The sequence below is a fragment of the Falco rusticolus genome, chromosome 4, assembly GCF_015220075.1.
Source record: "Falco rusticolus isolate bFalRus1 chromosome 4, bFalRus1.pri, whole genome shotgun sequence".
NCBI classification, from domain to species: domain Eukaryota; kingdom Metazoa; phylum Chordata; class Aves; order Falconiformes; family Falconidae; genus Falco; species Falco rusticolus.
Window position 1 is genome coordinate 88,644,970 of NC_051190.1, and position 16,240 is coordinate 88,661,209.

Genomic DNA, 16,240 nt, shown 5'->3' on the forward strand with positions numbered 1-16,240 from the left:
ACTGTGAACAGTGACTAGGATTTGAGAATCACATCATTATAGGTATGGCAAGTGAGAGATGGCAAGAAACTACTATCAAGACCCAGGCAACATATGCTGACTTTTGTTTACTGAATTTTAAATAGCTCTTCTAGTTACAAGTGTCCAATAATTTCCCCATCTGTCTTGAAATTAGGACTAGAAATGTTACAAAAAAGAGGGGGAAGAGATAAAAGGTAATTCTGTCTTGCTTCCTAACCTTCTGTAAACCTCTGCTTGTAAAGAGGCACTATTTGTAATTTAGACTAGAATCACCCAGCTTGGAAATTATATTCTCAGCTACTGATACTGAGACTTAACCTTGAACAATACTGTTACACAGAACTCCACACACCCTCAACATGTCATCAATATGCTGCCACCTTCAGAAACGTACAGCAAATATTGGAGGCTTGGGCTCCTGTTCCCACCTTTAGACATGCATACAGGCACATAATGTTCCTCCTCAAGTGAGCCCCACCTGAAACCAAGGGGATCTCATTTACAAGTCAGTTCCTACATATAGTCCATGACCTTCAACAATGCACAGATCAACACTTCTATCTGAAATCTGTTTAGGTCACAAAACTCTTCAAAAATGCTGTAAAGCATACAGCCCAATAGGAAGCCATCTCATCAAGCGTATAGGTTCTTGTAAGCTACAAAAATTGACTAAATAGATCCAAATGGAACTTCTGACTTCATCTATGTTCCTAGACCTTGGGGGCTGTTAACTTCAGAGTGCATATCGATTTAAAACAGATGTGTTTGTAGACAGTGTGGATGCAGTTCATGTCTACTCTCAAACACAGACAGACACTATTTTTTTTTGGTGTGGTTTATATTCAGAGAGGCTAAAGACAGGTGGGGTTACTTGTCACCACTAACAACCGAGTTCACCCTGTGTATGGCACTTGCTCTGTTTTAAAATGTCGTGTAACTTCTGCTGAATACTATTTCTTTCAGTCAGATTTTAGTAGATGAAACCTCTCACCAGTCTTAATTTAATTCTTCTAAGTCCACAAAGGTAACAAAATATATTTTCTCATTAAAACACAATGGTCTTTCATAACAGAATAACATTTCTTTAAAGAATTCAGAAAGGATCTTCTGACAGATTATTCAGTTCCATTCTGAAGCTGTAACTTTTCTCTTTCTCCACTGATAATGGCATGGAAATAATTGTCACATTTCTCAGTAGTGTGATGACATCTTTTCAGTAAGAAATTCTGCTTTCAACGTATGGCCCATTTGAAAGTGCCGTTTAAGGATGTAACTAGGCCAACTGAGGCTTTTCAGCAATATATGGACAAAGTTAGTTCTGCCAATTGGCACTTCAAGGCTACTTTTTATTCCAGAAGCTACCAACAGATTTATTTTGTGTCCTGCCATAGCTCAGACAGGAGGCAGGTTTGCCAGCACTCACATGATGCCAGAGACCAGCGCCGTGACTGTGGCTCTGGTCAGGGCTTACTTGTAACCAAGGCACAGAGGTGACCAAGCTGTTGTCCCTGCCTTCTTGGATTGCTGTCAGCAAAAGCATATTCTGCACATAAAACCTGGGAAAATTTCTACTCCACGTTTCAGTGCAACACAAATTAGCAAGCTTTATCTCTTTCTAATACAGTATACATATAATTGAGCATAAAAATTTCTGTCCCAGGTCAGACTCAGGTCCACTTAGCATGATAATGTCTAATCACTGAAGAACAAAAAGCTTTAGCTCTAGCCCCAGGCTCCTGTGATTTGTGACTTTGACTTTTCCCAAACTGGGCGTGATATTTTTGTAATTAATAATTGGAAGAAATATCCCTCCAACTGTATTTGTTTGAATGTTTTCCAAAGCTCTGGCAACTTCTGGCATTTAAAACATTCTGGCGAAGAATTCCACAACTCAGATATGCATTTTCTCTGTTTAGAGGACGCCACCTGCTACCTTAATTGGAGAGTCTCTAGTTCTTGGAAAAGAAAAGAAAATAAACAACTGTTCCTATTACTTTCTTTATGTTTCTCTTGATTTTATAGACCTCTAGCATAGCCACAATCACTTGTCTATTTTTATAGACTGGAAAGCTTAAGGGTTTGGTGGTTTGTTTTGGTTTTGTTTTGTTTTTATTTTTCATTTCTTGTAAAGGACACATTCCATGGCTTTGATTTTCCTTGACATCTTTTTCTGTACTATTTTCACAGATGTAAAGTTGGAGACCAAAACTATTGCTGCAGTATTCAAAGAGCAAATGCAGCATGAATTTATATTATGGCATACAACCATTTTGTTCTCTATTGTTTTTCTAGCAATTAGTATCAGTCAATTGTTGGGAGAGGAGGTTCAGAGTTAATGAAAATAAAGGTGTCATAGAAACCTTGAGGCTGAAGCTTATATCACAAATCATAACAGCCAACTCATACTCCATTCTTGGAGCAAGTTCAAAACTAAGATAATTTATACATGCATACGGGAACATGTCTTACTTTACATTTGCCCATATTCAACTTTTCTTCATTTTACGATGCAATTGCTGAAGGTTGTGTTGTCTTTCTGTAATGTTTAAGTGCCTTTTTGAGTACCTGTTAGACTCTCAGTGGGACGTCCTCTGCCCATGAGCACACAGATGCTTTGAAATAGTATGTTATTTGTGTGACACTTCTTCCCTTGCTGATTTTTGAGTTATATAATATACCTGATTTATTTATTTATTTTAATTAACAATAAATTACATACTAGTACTGACTTTGCACCCTTTAGAATATTTTCTAATGTTGCCTGGATGTCACACTTTGGGATTTGCAATTTCCAACACTTTCCTTCACCACCCTTTAAAAACTGTCATTATGTTTTGTTACATTCTAGTCCTTTGGCACTGAGGATACTTTTGTTTCAGCTCTTGCTTGCATCATTTCTCTTAGAACTCTAGAGTCTCTTGTTCATTTGTCGTTTTGTTCTATAAACTCTTCTGCTACACTTTTGATTTGAAACTGAGCTTTAAGATATCTGTTCTTAAGAATACATAGAATGGTGGAATTTTCCAAGCTACTTTAAAATGAGCATAGATACAAAATATTTACTTTTATCATCTCTGACGATTTCCTGTTACTCTGTAGGTTCTGTCAACTTTTCTCCTCCTAACACTTTTGAAAAAAATGTACTGTTCATTTTTCCTGCCTGTTGCAAGCACAAGGATTTAAATTCAACAAAGCATATTTTAGGACAGATATTATTATAATTTTTTTTAATTCCTCACATTTAGCACATACATAAATATTAACTGTCTTACCTCAGATTTTTCAGTTTTGTGAGAAGAAACTCCATGGCATGAGAAAAACTATGTTTCTATTCTCACCTAGGCATAGTTTAAGTAATATCTGTAACTCCTACATTTTGATTGTTTTTCCATAATTGTAATCTATGCCTGTTTTTAAAAGGGTGGAAATGGTATTATCAGACCCAGCAATAGTTGCAATGATCAGCTGGATTCTGGATTCTAAGGTGTGTCTTTCAAACTGTATATTGTATGGTTTTCGAAGTGTTTAAAGGCAAACCAAAACGCTTTTGTGTTAGTTTGACAGCCAAATATAGTCACTTCAGGTAGCTGCCCAAACTTGTAATTTTTCTTGTACAACTGGCAAAAAGGGAAAAGTGATTGGCGTTTCACAAGGCAGCAGCAGAACCAAGGCTATAAAAACAAGCAAGTCATAAACAAGCATGAATTGCAAACAATTGTAGATAAACAAGCATGCATTCATTCAACAAGGTATGACCAAATATACCTTTCTTTGGGCTGTAGACTCCATTTGCTGTTTCCTTGTGTGCACAGTTGAGCACATCTGCCGGTGAGTACTATTCATCTGACCAGAATGGGCAAAAAGGAGAACTCAGACCATCAAAATTTGTATCCCTCAGAAGAGATCCTGCCAGCTGACAGGTTCAGAGTAAGAACCTTTCAGTAGGTTGTCCCAAGGGGTCACAAATGTTTTGAAGAACATGAAATAATAAGACTTGTCTTCTTCCAGAAACTTTAGGTTTTTCTTTCTTGGTTTAATTTTCTTTAATTAAAAATAAATAAATAAAAACAATCTCTCCTTGTAAATTTATTTTAGTAGCACATCAGGTAGAATAGCTTTAACTATGTGGCACATTATTGAATGACAAATTTATTAAGACATCTTACCTTAAAATTCTGTTCATATCTGAGATCTAAGTACTTCAGACTGTTTAAGTATTCCCTTTTCTTCTTCACCCCCCCCTTTCTCATTTCAGGTAGAGTACTCAAAGACAGCATTTGAATAATTTCAAACATATCCCTTGCAGACAGCCTGAAATCAATAAAACAATAGTCTCAAAGACCAATTTCTACGCCAAATATGGCTTTATGAAATTTTACACCAAGTATCTAAAATTTTCATAGGTGAAAAATTGTCTAAAATCTTCTTTTGTTTTGCTCATCACAAAAATTCCTAGTAACACTTTATATTAGTTTTAAACTTTATGCTGTTTCCAAAGAGTGGCTTTGATAATATTTTATAATCTGTATTTTTTTTTCAACACTGCAACAGAACACATATAAAAGGTTATTAAAAAATGGGAAGTTTATTATTAATGCACCAAAATGAAGTTATTGTAGTTTGGGTTTTCTAAAGTCTATATTTCATACAGTTTGAACTTTTCTGTGTAAGACTGTAAGCTCCATTGAACAAAACCCATCCCTTTTGCATTTCTGGAAATTGTTCAGACACATCTATAAATAAAAGAGCAAAATATTTTGTGGTTTAATTCAAGTACAGCATTATAATAACATGATAAATAGTCTCTTTAGTGATTTTATGCATTCTGTTATTCAAAAATAGCCTCTTCCACACACACATGTAAACCAAACCACATATTCCACAAATATTCACTCAAAATACAAGGAGCAAAACGTCCATCTGTAACTGAAACACTGAAAATAAGGAAAAGAATGACTCTTTCAGGAGAATTACACCACTCAGAAATGGTCTCCTCTTCTACCTTTTATCATATTTTGCACTAAACTTCATGAGACTTGGTCCTTTTGCTGATTTTTTTCTGTTTGTTTCTGGGTTGGTTTGTTGTTTTTTTTTTTTCTTTATTTTGACAGAATGTTATGTATGAAACATTCAGTAGCTGGAAACAGAACTAATAAATAAGTTTCAATGCAATTCGACTTGAAATTTTTGAATAAGTATATAGTATATTCTGTGCAATAGAATATCACAAAGTTGTCTTAAAAATTTATGATTATTAAGAAATTTTATTAACATTCTGTTGATGTAATTTTAAGACATTTAAAAGGTGCAGAGATAATTTTAACAAAAAATGTCTATTTTGAAATTATTATAATGAAATGGTGACTTACCTAGAAGGTTTTTTTTCTTTCTTGATAGTGATCTGTGAAAATGGGACATTTCTACTTTTTGTTTCCAATTACAATAGGAAAATAACTGATATTCAGAATATGGCCACAGATCTAAACCTTCATTCCTTTCAGGTTTGCCATTGTATTATTTGAGATGTGTATAGTCTCACTTATTTTAATGTAAGAAAATGATATCACATACATTGACAGAAGATTTTCACAGGCTTATTACAGCAAGATCATGTGTTTTTTCTGGGCCATCTGCTAAGAAATGAATGCTTGTATGTGTTAAGAAACACAGTTTGCTACAGAGGCTGCCCTTAGAATGATACCTGATACTGACAGCATAAGATCATATCTTGTGTATCTCATACGTATTAATTTTAGAGTGGTGGAGACAATTGAGTAGACACTCAATACCGTTCTTTTAAGTTTAAAAAGTTCTATATGATAACTGTCTTCCTGTTTGGGTTTTTGTACTACTTAGAACATTTCATTTGAAATATGACAACCATAGTGTAACTAAAATGCTTTTCATAGATCATGCAATAGATAACAGAGAGGTCTGAGCTTCACATGGAGAGAAAGATGTTTTTAAAGTGCTTTGAAATCCTTAAGGATGAAAACAGGTCTATTTAATTTGAGATTTGAGTTTATCATCATTATTACACCTTTTTGCACTATTTTATCAAGAAAATAAAAATAGTTAGCTTGTTAAACTGCACATTAGAATCATGAAAATCCAGTTACTGGAGAAAGTATCACTCTGTCTTTGAAAGCTACCATCTACTCTTTGAAGACCAACCATCTATCAAGAACACTGGAGTTGTTATAAAAGGATATGTATTGCATTTCATATTGAAGAGCCCTATAGAAACTAGGCCCTTTTTAGTAATGAAATTCAACCTATGTTGTTTCTCTGTAAAATTTCCTGATATTATTCTGTAACATTCATACTATGAGTGTATTACGTTTGAGTATATTCAGACATCTAAACTTCTGAAGTTACCTTGTGGGTCTGCTATGTTTTTGGTTTGGATTGATGCCTATGCCTTTTTCCATCACACCTGGATTCGTTATGGGATAAGATCTGAATGCTGTTAATCTTCACATTATGATCAGAATTCTAAATACTTGTCCTGGTTTCAGCTGGGGTAGAGTTAATTTTCTTCTTAATAGCTGCTGCAGTGTTGTGGTTTGGACTCAAGCAGCATATTTGGGTCTCTTTCCCCTTTTTCTTTTGGTAAAATATTGGTAAAGCAGTTGTTTGCCAAGTAGGAAATTACTAAATAACTACACTTACACTACAGTCCTCATACATGCACATTTCTCCCTGGAAAAAGAGACAATCCATTTTAAAAGCAATTTCATCCAACTTCATTCAACACAACAAATTGTGTTTATTGTTTCTGTTACTGTAGATTTTGCCACAACTAGCCAGAAGACATTAATACCAGATTGTGACAAGCAATTATAGCCTATTTGCATTGCTTCCTTACCTCACGAGCATTGTACCTCACAAGCATTTTTTCGTATTGAAGAACAAAGATTGTCCAGTGCAAAACTTGATGCCGACTGATTCTGACTTAAAAATTAATCCTGAGAGAAAAGTCCCAGGCATTTTTATTCAGGTTCAAAGCATCTAAAGTATACAAATTTGCCTTTCATCCTGCATTTGGCATTATAGGATGATGAGAAATTGGCTATTACCATTTAAATTGGGCTAAGAATCACAGAATGGTAAAAGTTGGAAGGAACCTCTGGAGGACCAACCATGTAGACTTAGACCAACAATGTAAGTTCTGTTATATACAGGGTTTATGTTTTTCCAAGCAGGTTTCAAGTTTCAGGAAAACTCTTGGCAAATTCACTGCTCAAAAGACTTAAAAAACAAAACAAAACCAAACCAAAAACAAAACCCCAACACCCACAAAGAGAGATCAGTTTTCTGTGTGTCAAATAAATTTTGTATATTGGCTATTTAAAAAAAAAAAGGAAAAAGTAAAAAAGTAATCAAATCTACCTACCTCTATTCCTATCAACTAAGGCTAATTAAATATTGCTGATTAAATTGTTCCCTGCTGCAGTTAATGATTTTCTTAGAAAAGAGTTAAAAGAATTTTTGATAGAAATGCTTCATTTTTATTCACATTTTAACTACTGCTTCACTTAACTGCATGCTGAATAAATTATATTAAATAATGTATATAAAGATATTTTATACATATACATATGCATACACTATATGCATCTGAACATATATAAGCTTTCCAAATTAAAGCATGCTGATGTTTCTTAATGAAAAAATACTGGAATTTTTTATTATGGCAAAAGAAAATAGGGTTGAGCAGGGAGAAAGTTCCAACCTGGAACAGAAACACATTTTAAAATTTCTCAGGAACTGAGTGACTGAATTTTACTTGAATATCTTGAGAAAGGGCACATTCCAATATTTGGGACATGATGTCTCAGTGGTATTTTAGGGATACTTTAACTTGAAAGCAGAACCTGCAGATCTGTCAGTGAAAAAGCTGAATACCTGATAAGCTCCTATAGCAGTCAAAAACTCATTAAAACTATTTTATGTAATTGTAGATCAGAGATACTAAAAGACTTGATGTTTCCTTTAGTTACCTTTTGTTCCTAACCTTTTCATCATCTTGATATGTTGATCTGTGTGCTGAATTAATTATCTCTATGGCTTGTAGTTCTATTAACTTTACACCCTCATGAAAACTGCAGAAATTATAAAGAATTCCCTGCTTGGAGTTGCCAGAAATCATTACTTTATCACATACACATCACAACTTATTTTAAAAATATGGCATCTTTCAAGCTCCTTAGTGCTACTTTCACTTCACTTTTCTGCAGGGTGGCCATCTCTGCCAGCCTATCTTTTCCAAAAGCCAGATTCATCCTTAAGCTTTACCAACCTATGCTTTATCTGCATTTAGGACTGCATGCATTTTCATTAGAAAGATCATCATCAAAGTGTACAATATTGTCTCAAAATGTTTTTTTAATAGTGTGCCTGTAATGAAAGTGAGCACAAACATAATTCTGTGCTGCTGAATGAGCACACCTTGTAGCTTTGCAGATACTTTTTTCCACAAGTCCAAGAGCATTCCTCTCTCTGTTTTGGGATCAGATTGTCCTTCAAAATTCTATTGCACATAGCTACCAATTATTTTCTCCCCCTTGGCAAACACAATAACCAGCAGGGGTTTTTTTCTAAGTTTGGGGATTGTTTTATTTAGTTTTGACATGTTGTCACAGAGGTAACTCAAGGTGCAACTCAATAGTCAGGAATTTGAACTGAATCTTTAGCTTTACAGATTTCATAACATTCCTCACAAAACTTTGCTACCTTAACAAGAAGTCCAGAAGCAAGAGGGATGTTTAATTGAGGTACTATGAAAGATGCTAGAGATTTAATCTAAGTAGCATCAAAATATACTGCTTTAATGCACTGGAAACATTGGTTTGGACAGGGAAATCTCAGTGCTATCAATATTTCTATAATTTTCAAGGAAACAAGGTAGGAAGATGACACTCAAATCTGACGAAATGTACAAGTGGTACAGAAGGAAAAACAGTCTCAGGGGTTTATGGATAGGAAATTATAAATTCAGGGCCTTTCATTAAAACATTGAAAGCATACATTGTTGGGAATGGTAGTCAGAGTTCCATCTAGTGGAATTCAAAGGAGAAATACCAAGTAAAATAATAGTTTATAAAGGAAATACCAGTGATAACAGTACTTTCAACCTATGCAATAACCTATACAATACCTACTACAAACTTTTCTAAATATATTTTTGTGGACTTATGATCTTTATGCAAACAACTGTCTGTGCATTAAATATGCATTGCTCAATATTCCTCAGCTGATGAAGTTGATGAAGGATGGACTTAATGGACGATTTGAAGGTAAGGCTCACCAGCCTAACCATAATTTTGAACAACTCAGTAACAACTCTGATTTTTCTGGTATAAATCTGTAGGCAGCTATGACAATTTAATCAATAATATTTCAATAAACTAGCACATTTTTATATGAAGAAAACAAGACAGAAATCTTGTTCTAGCTTGTGGAGCATGCTTACATATATCAAGAAGAGCAGCTAGTTTCATAAGCAGCAAAATAAACGAAGGCCAGATTCCTAAGGATTTTTTCTAATGTAACTTAGAATTCACCTCCCTTACACTATTGTCAAATCTAACCAAAATCCATAAAGCCTTTCTTCCTTTCCAGTACACCATCCAATCTACCAGGACTAACCTCATCTTCTCCTCACCCTTCATACACACACAAGACTTGTCTTACAGTAGATAGTCTGAAAATCAGTTGACCTCACAACAGTATACCAGTTTGCTCTACCAAAAAACACTGTGTTGTAAAAGCAGAATAGCTTCAATGTAGTTTTAATAGCTGCCTTTTTTTTGTCCTGCATGGACACATACTAAATGCCTGGACCAAAGCCTACACACTACAACTGGTGAAGCTGTAACTATTGTAAGAGCTTTTTCCCCAGCTCAGACAGCAAGTTTACATTCTCTTCCACCCTGATTCAGCGAAGCTGATGTTTAAAATTTTTTGGAGATTGGTAAGGAAATTGAATCAGTAGCTAAGCATGCACTTGCTTTGTGTTTGCATTTTGAACATGACTCATTCCAATACAATTGGAATACCAGACTTCCAGCAGTTTAAAACAGATGTAAATTTTGTGATAATAATGTGGGTCTAACCTGGGTGAGTGTATTAATCAGTTTACCTAGGTTACATTTGCATTAAAGTGCATGTTGACAGAGGAAATTTCTCAAGGACACAGGATGGTGTGTTTCGTTTCAGCATGAAATGGTGGATAGCCTTGCCGTTCAAGTTGTTCTTTTCAAAACACATTTTTTCCACATCAAAGTAAAAGGCAGACTAAAAGACCTGAGTATAAGGCAGTACAATATTTTTACAGCAGCTTCCTCCAGGGAATAAATTTGCATGATTCTGACATCTTAAAATAAACCAATGATTTGAAAATGGATCATGACAGAGAAAGTAACCAGACACATTTTCAAAAACAGAAAGGAGAAAACATCCTACCGCTGACAATACTACTGCTGAGTTGAGGATCCAGCATTTTGAATAGTAAGTTTCTCAGATTTGGGGTTGTAGTGTATTTTTAATCTCATGCAAAAATACTGCTACCAGCAATCATCAACTGATTCTGTTAGGCTTGGTTTCACATATGCTTTTAACACATGAAATAGAGAAATATTTTGAGTTTTGATGCAATTTCTTTTTTAAAGAAGTTGCAGCAGACAGACTAGAATTTGTTGCTTACCTTTGTCATTTTCAGATGGAAAGAAGTTCTGAAGCCTCAGATGAAAGCAAGTATTTCTAAAAAAAACAACAACCCAAAACCAAGAAAAAGAAGTCATTCTCTGCCAACTATTTATCAACACTAATGTTCAAAGTTTAGTGAGTATAACACAAAATAAGGAAATTGCCGTAAAGAAATACAGAAAAAACTTGCTTCCCCAATCTCTCTCTTTCTTATTAGGGAAACAGTCTGCATGACTCAGTAAGTTGCCATCATTCAAAAAAGGTGACAATTTTGAGCCCATGAGATGTCATGCCCGTTCTTTAAATATCTACAAACATCATTAAAAGAAGTACTGTAACATATGTAAACTACATTTTTATGTAATTGTAATTTATACAGCCAAGTCCTTTGAGGCTAGAGATTCATAAGGATAACTAAAATTGTCTGCCTTTACAAGCAAGTGCCCTTAAGTTAAGCAGCCCTGAATATCACTAGAATTCATATCCCTTTGGCTTGTGAAAAAAAGTAGTTGAGAAATCAATGCAGAGGTTACGACAAAAAAAAAAAAAAAAGAAAACCAACAAAAAAACCCCCAACAAAACCAAGCTCAGGCAACTCAGAGCTTTTGGCATACATGATGAAGAGTAAGGTTCATAATTTATTATAAAACTAGAGATTGCATTTGTACTAACTAGCAGATTTAAACATATATAAGGAGTGGTTTGGGGAAGAAGTTCAAGTCTAAACATCGTCTCTAATATGCTGGCATGTAGAGTAGTCTGGTGCATTTACTGTTCTGCACCATTCCTGAAGATACCAGAGATGCTTCTACCCAGGCAAAGTCAGCAGGGTTTGTTACTGGTTCGGTAGATGCATAACTGTACCCTTCCTCTGGTACAACACTGTTTTTCCCATGAGCACTTCATCAGCTTATAGAGTTCTCCTACAGCTTCTTATACTCAAGGTAATTTGAAGAAAAAAATATTTTGGCAGTACTTTTTGCATTTCTATTTCCACAAAAAAACCCCCACACTATATAAAAATCAATGTGTTTCTGAACATTAAGAATATTTTCAGATCTATGAAAATATTCAGAAAAAAAATGTTGTATGCCATCTTATGCTATGGGTGCCTGAAGTCCTGGGCTTTTTATATGGTGTTACACCTCCCAGACAGCAAAGAACTTTAAGATGAGAAAGAAATACTTTAATAGTAGTGTTACTATCAAACTGCTGGATCGGATTTTCCCTATACCATGTGACAGTGTCTGCACAAATTTTTTGTTCCTTTTGCAACCAAAAAAAGTATTTCCATTCATGCTTTCTGAGATGGAATGCTTAATTGTACATCGTATTTTAAACCAAAGTCCATAAACATTCTATAAATGGACTATGACAGTGCATGTTATCACTACATTGTATAAGGTTATAAATGCTAGCAACTTTGCAAGTGTCACAAATGCATGATTATAGATCACTTAAAGAACCACTGTCAAAGGTATTAATAAAAGAGAATTTAATATGATAAAAGTGATTTTAACATGAACCCTATAATAAGGTTGTGGGGCTGTCCTGGCCTGGTGACTGATACATCTTTAATTCCTGCATTAGTTTTGAATGCCATTTCATCTTCTGGGTTCCATTTCCACAGTTTTCCCTTAAGTAAAAGTGGACAGTGTCAGTGAGCAACAGTAGAAAATCCAGGTACATGCTTCCTCCAGTATCCTACAGTACCCATAAATTGTTATTCTTTCTGAGACTGGGGCATCCGCAATTGTTCCATTTTACTTAGAATTTCTGGTGGAATTACTGCACTACCTGCAATCCACTAAGGATTTTACTTCTGTATTTGGTCCCTGGCATTTTTCAGGCAGAATATCAACTTCTGTTTTATATAGTACTTCCCATGATTCTGCAAGTTATTTATAACTTATGATCCATAACAGGTAAGTGTTGCAGCACACTCAAGACTAGCCAACTGCAACAAGGCTTTTACCATCCCATATGAGGTTAAATTTGATAAGTAGCTCCCACACCTTGCCCCGGCACAGCCACCAATCCCCCCACAAGGTTTCAACAGTTCATCTACCATCTGTGCTATTTCTACATACTCTTCAGGCCAGTCCACCCTGCTTCTTGCCTCTGCCACATCCTTCTCCTTGTCTCTCCTCCATCCAGGGCACACAGGCACTCTCCTCCCTCTACTTCATCCAGATCTCTCTTCATTGCCTGCCCCTCATTCCATACCCCTTAGAGCTATTTAACTACTTAGCAGGAACCAGCCACAGCTGTACCTCATTCACATCAGCCAGCCCACTGCCCCTGAAGCCAGCCAACAGCTGTATATTATCAATGTCAATTAACCTGCTTTCATTCCTCTATAATTCCTCTACAGGTAAGAAGGAAGAAAGCTATACCTAAAGCAAAGAGCTTAGTATTTCTGAAAAGAGAAAGTAAAACAACATAATTTTGAGAGCCGCAGGTAGTTAGATAGAGTTTTTACCATTCATGAGAATCCTTTCAAGTTATTTACTTCCTCTTGGATCCTTCCCATTTAACTCAGGTGCTTTTCTTCATCAATTATTGTGTCATTGGATTTTTTTTAACATTTCCTGTTTACATTATATAATTACTAGACATAATCCTTTAATAAATATAACAATGTGGACCATCTTTCACAAAATACAGGATGATAGTTTTGCAGAAAAAGCAATCAAATTCCCCAAAGCAATCTTTAGACTCTGTCTTCTTTCATGTAGAAAAAAGAAAAATTTTACTTTCATATCATTACATGTCCTCTTTAAATAAGGAAGAAGAGCACAAGACCCCCTTTCTACCTTAGGTAGGAATGAGATGGATAAAGGAATGGAGCCATGAGCATTTTTACCCATGGTTTCTAATTTATAGATCAGATATCTGAAGCTCCTGAAAAGGCAAAAGTTTCACCTAGTCAGCATATGATCCGTACCTGGAATAAAACAGGCTGTAAAACTCCTCTACCAGTTCCTGCTCTGCCTTCTGCAGTCTTGTGCAAAAGGTGGCTCTTGTGAAGCAGCATCATTTGTATGCTCTGTAATTATGTCATTTTCTAGTGAGTACCTCCAACAAAGTCCCTTATTTATTGCTGCCCCTGAGACCTGAGCTGGGTAATGCCATTTTGGAAAAAAACAAGCTTGTCAACCATTTGTTCTCCTCTACTGCTCTTATATTTCTCAAATCACTGTATCTGACAATTTGTAAAAGTGAATATTCACCTTTAGGTCCATAAGCCCACTTTCTAAGGACTTTAAACTTCTAACTTCTGAAATAATACACCTGGACAAGAAAGGTAAGCCAACTAATGTATAAACAAACATGCAAAAACTGCAAAAAGTTTTCTTTTAAACCAAGAATTTTAGAACAGTGAACAATAAGCAAAAATGATGCAGTACTGCTAATGACACAGTGGCCCAAATGCAGGACTCATGCTAGAACAAAAACCTAGACTGAAGGCAAAAGAAAAATCTGTATAGCACATAAATCTTTGCAAGATAATTTCAGAAAAAGTTACTTTCTTTCTAAAGAAACTTTGATGTAGCCTAGTGTCACAATTCTTATTTTGATGTAAAGGACAGAAACATTTGTGTGAAACAGGATATCTTGAAATTATAAGTGTTTCTCCTTGAAAATTAGCAGTATTTGAGCCACATTTCCCATTACCCAAGGTTGTAATAAGAGATGTTCTTTCATGAAATGTTATTTCCTTTACTCTCAGAATGGCTTTCATAGCGATGCCAGATTTCAAAATTTGGATAGTTGTTGCTAAAAGAACAACTTTTGCTTCAGAACACATTAGCATGTCTTCTGCCACTTAATACTGATCACTGACACCTTATTTCCTTTTTACTGTCATGGGGCAGTACTATAAGCATCACACTTTTCTCTGTCTTTCACCTTCTCTGAGAAACTTGGTACCACATTCTGGCATTTAACAGTGTGGTTTCTACGTTACCTGTAAGTTTTATAAAGGAAAAGAAGTATCCTCAACCCAATACCAGAAAAAATTTGAAAATTCTACCAGCCTCCTGCTGCCTTCAGTCTCCTCAACCAACTGAGACTCTGTCGACCTTATTTTACTTTTCCCACAGAGCTGTGCTGCTGTGAGGCTGGTACTTGGTGATAAGAAAGGTCTTAATTACAGCATGGGTGCATGCTGTTTAAAATACTACATCTATCTGTTAATAGAGCTCACTAGCATTAGCATGCAGATTTTCTTTACTGCTTGCCATTTGAACTTGAGTTACCAAGAGTATTAAATCTGTTGTATTTGGCTAATGGAAGTTTCAGCAGCTGCAAATCCTCAAATCAGCACCTCCCTGGCATTTTGCATGGCCAGGCATTCATCCACCATGCTCAGTAGCTGCTTATTCATGGTATGGAAAGAAACTCAGCCAGCTACACCAGCCACAAACTGGGCTGACAAAAATGGAATGCTGCAACTGCAGATGAAAATATTAAGCTCTTCATTGCATTACATAAAGCATTTGCAAACCTGAAGCAAGTTGTGTTGGCTAAGCTCCAGTCTCAGCAGGGAAGAAACCAGGATTCAGATTCTTCACACTGAAAACAAAAAAGAATTTTTTACTGTAATATGCTTGGACACTGAACACATTCTGTCTCTTCTCTAAGAAAACTTTTGATGTCTCAACATTTCAAGAGTATGACTTAAAATGAAAAAAAAACAAACCCAAAAGAACAAAAGCCCAACAGGTGAAGCAGAAGATTTTTGTATACAAATTTATATTATTTCCATGAAAAATCTGAATGAAACTCTCAAGAACTACTGTGGCCTTAATGCATTAAATCAAAGGAATACTTTTTTACTTGCATGAAACGTATGAACATTAGTAATTTTTCATGGATTTTTTGCCAGTCTATGAAGTGCTGTCTTATTCACACCCAATACTAAGAAACTGAACTTTGGTGCTAATTCTGTGTACTCTGAAATATCTGGCATCCTTAAGAAATACATTATTGCCTAAGTGAATCATAGCTAGTGTGTACAAACAAATGATATTTTAAACAAATATAGTGTCCATAGAATTTTACAGTCACAAGGCTAGAATGTGGGACTTAAAAACTCGTAAATTAAAAATGACAGGATGAGAGACAGTCCCCACTGTGCAAGACACCTAGACAATGCAGTCATGCTGGTTCAGAAGAGCTCAATATGCCCAGGGCTCTTATTGACCTGTTCTGCATTTCTTGAGCTCAGTTCTTCAAGTAGAAACATTTAAAGGAAAATGATTTTTTGATTTCAGTAAGAGGGTTATAGCTTTAGACTAACCTGATGTCAACATTAATAAACATGCCCTAGGACCAAAAAGCTGTATTTAACATCAAGCACATATTAGCCACTGATTTCAAATCAGGTACTTGGCTAATTGTAGAAATAGTTTGGAAGTTAAGCGTGGACATGTATTCTTTCCTGAACTTTTCTTCTAGTTCTGCTTTATTCGTTTTTAGTCTTCTTCAGTTCTGATTAACTGTT

General features: G+C 35.3%; 1 long non-coding RNA gene across 1 annotated transcript; it reads right to left on the reverse strand.

Annotated features, from left to right (window-relative positions):
• Positions 1-4,193: 4,193 nt before the first annotated feature.
• On the reverse strand, positions 4,194-15,310 carry LOC119146044. Its single transcript, XR_005103614.1, has 3 exons — positions 15,242-15,310; positions 10,730-10,785; positions 4,194-4,332 (listed from the first exon to the last, which is right to left on the reverse strand). It is a non-coding gene; the product is annotated as an uncharacterized LOC119146044 (long non-coding RNA).
• Between the last annotated feature and the right edge of the window lie 930 nt (positions 15,311-16,240).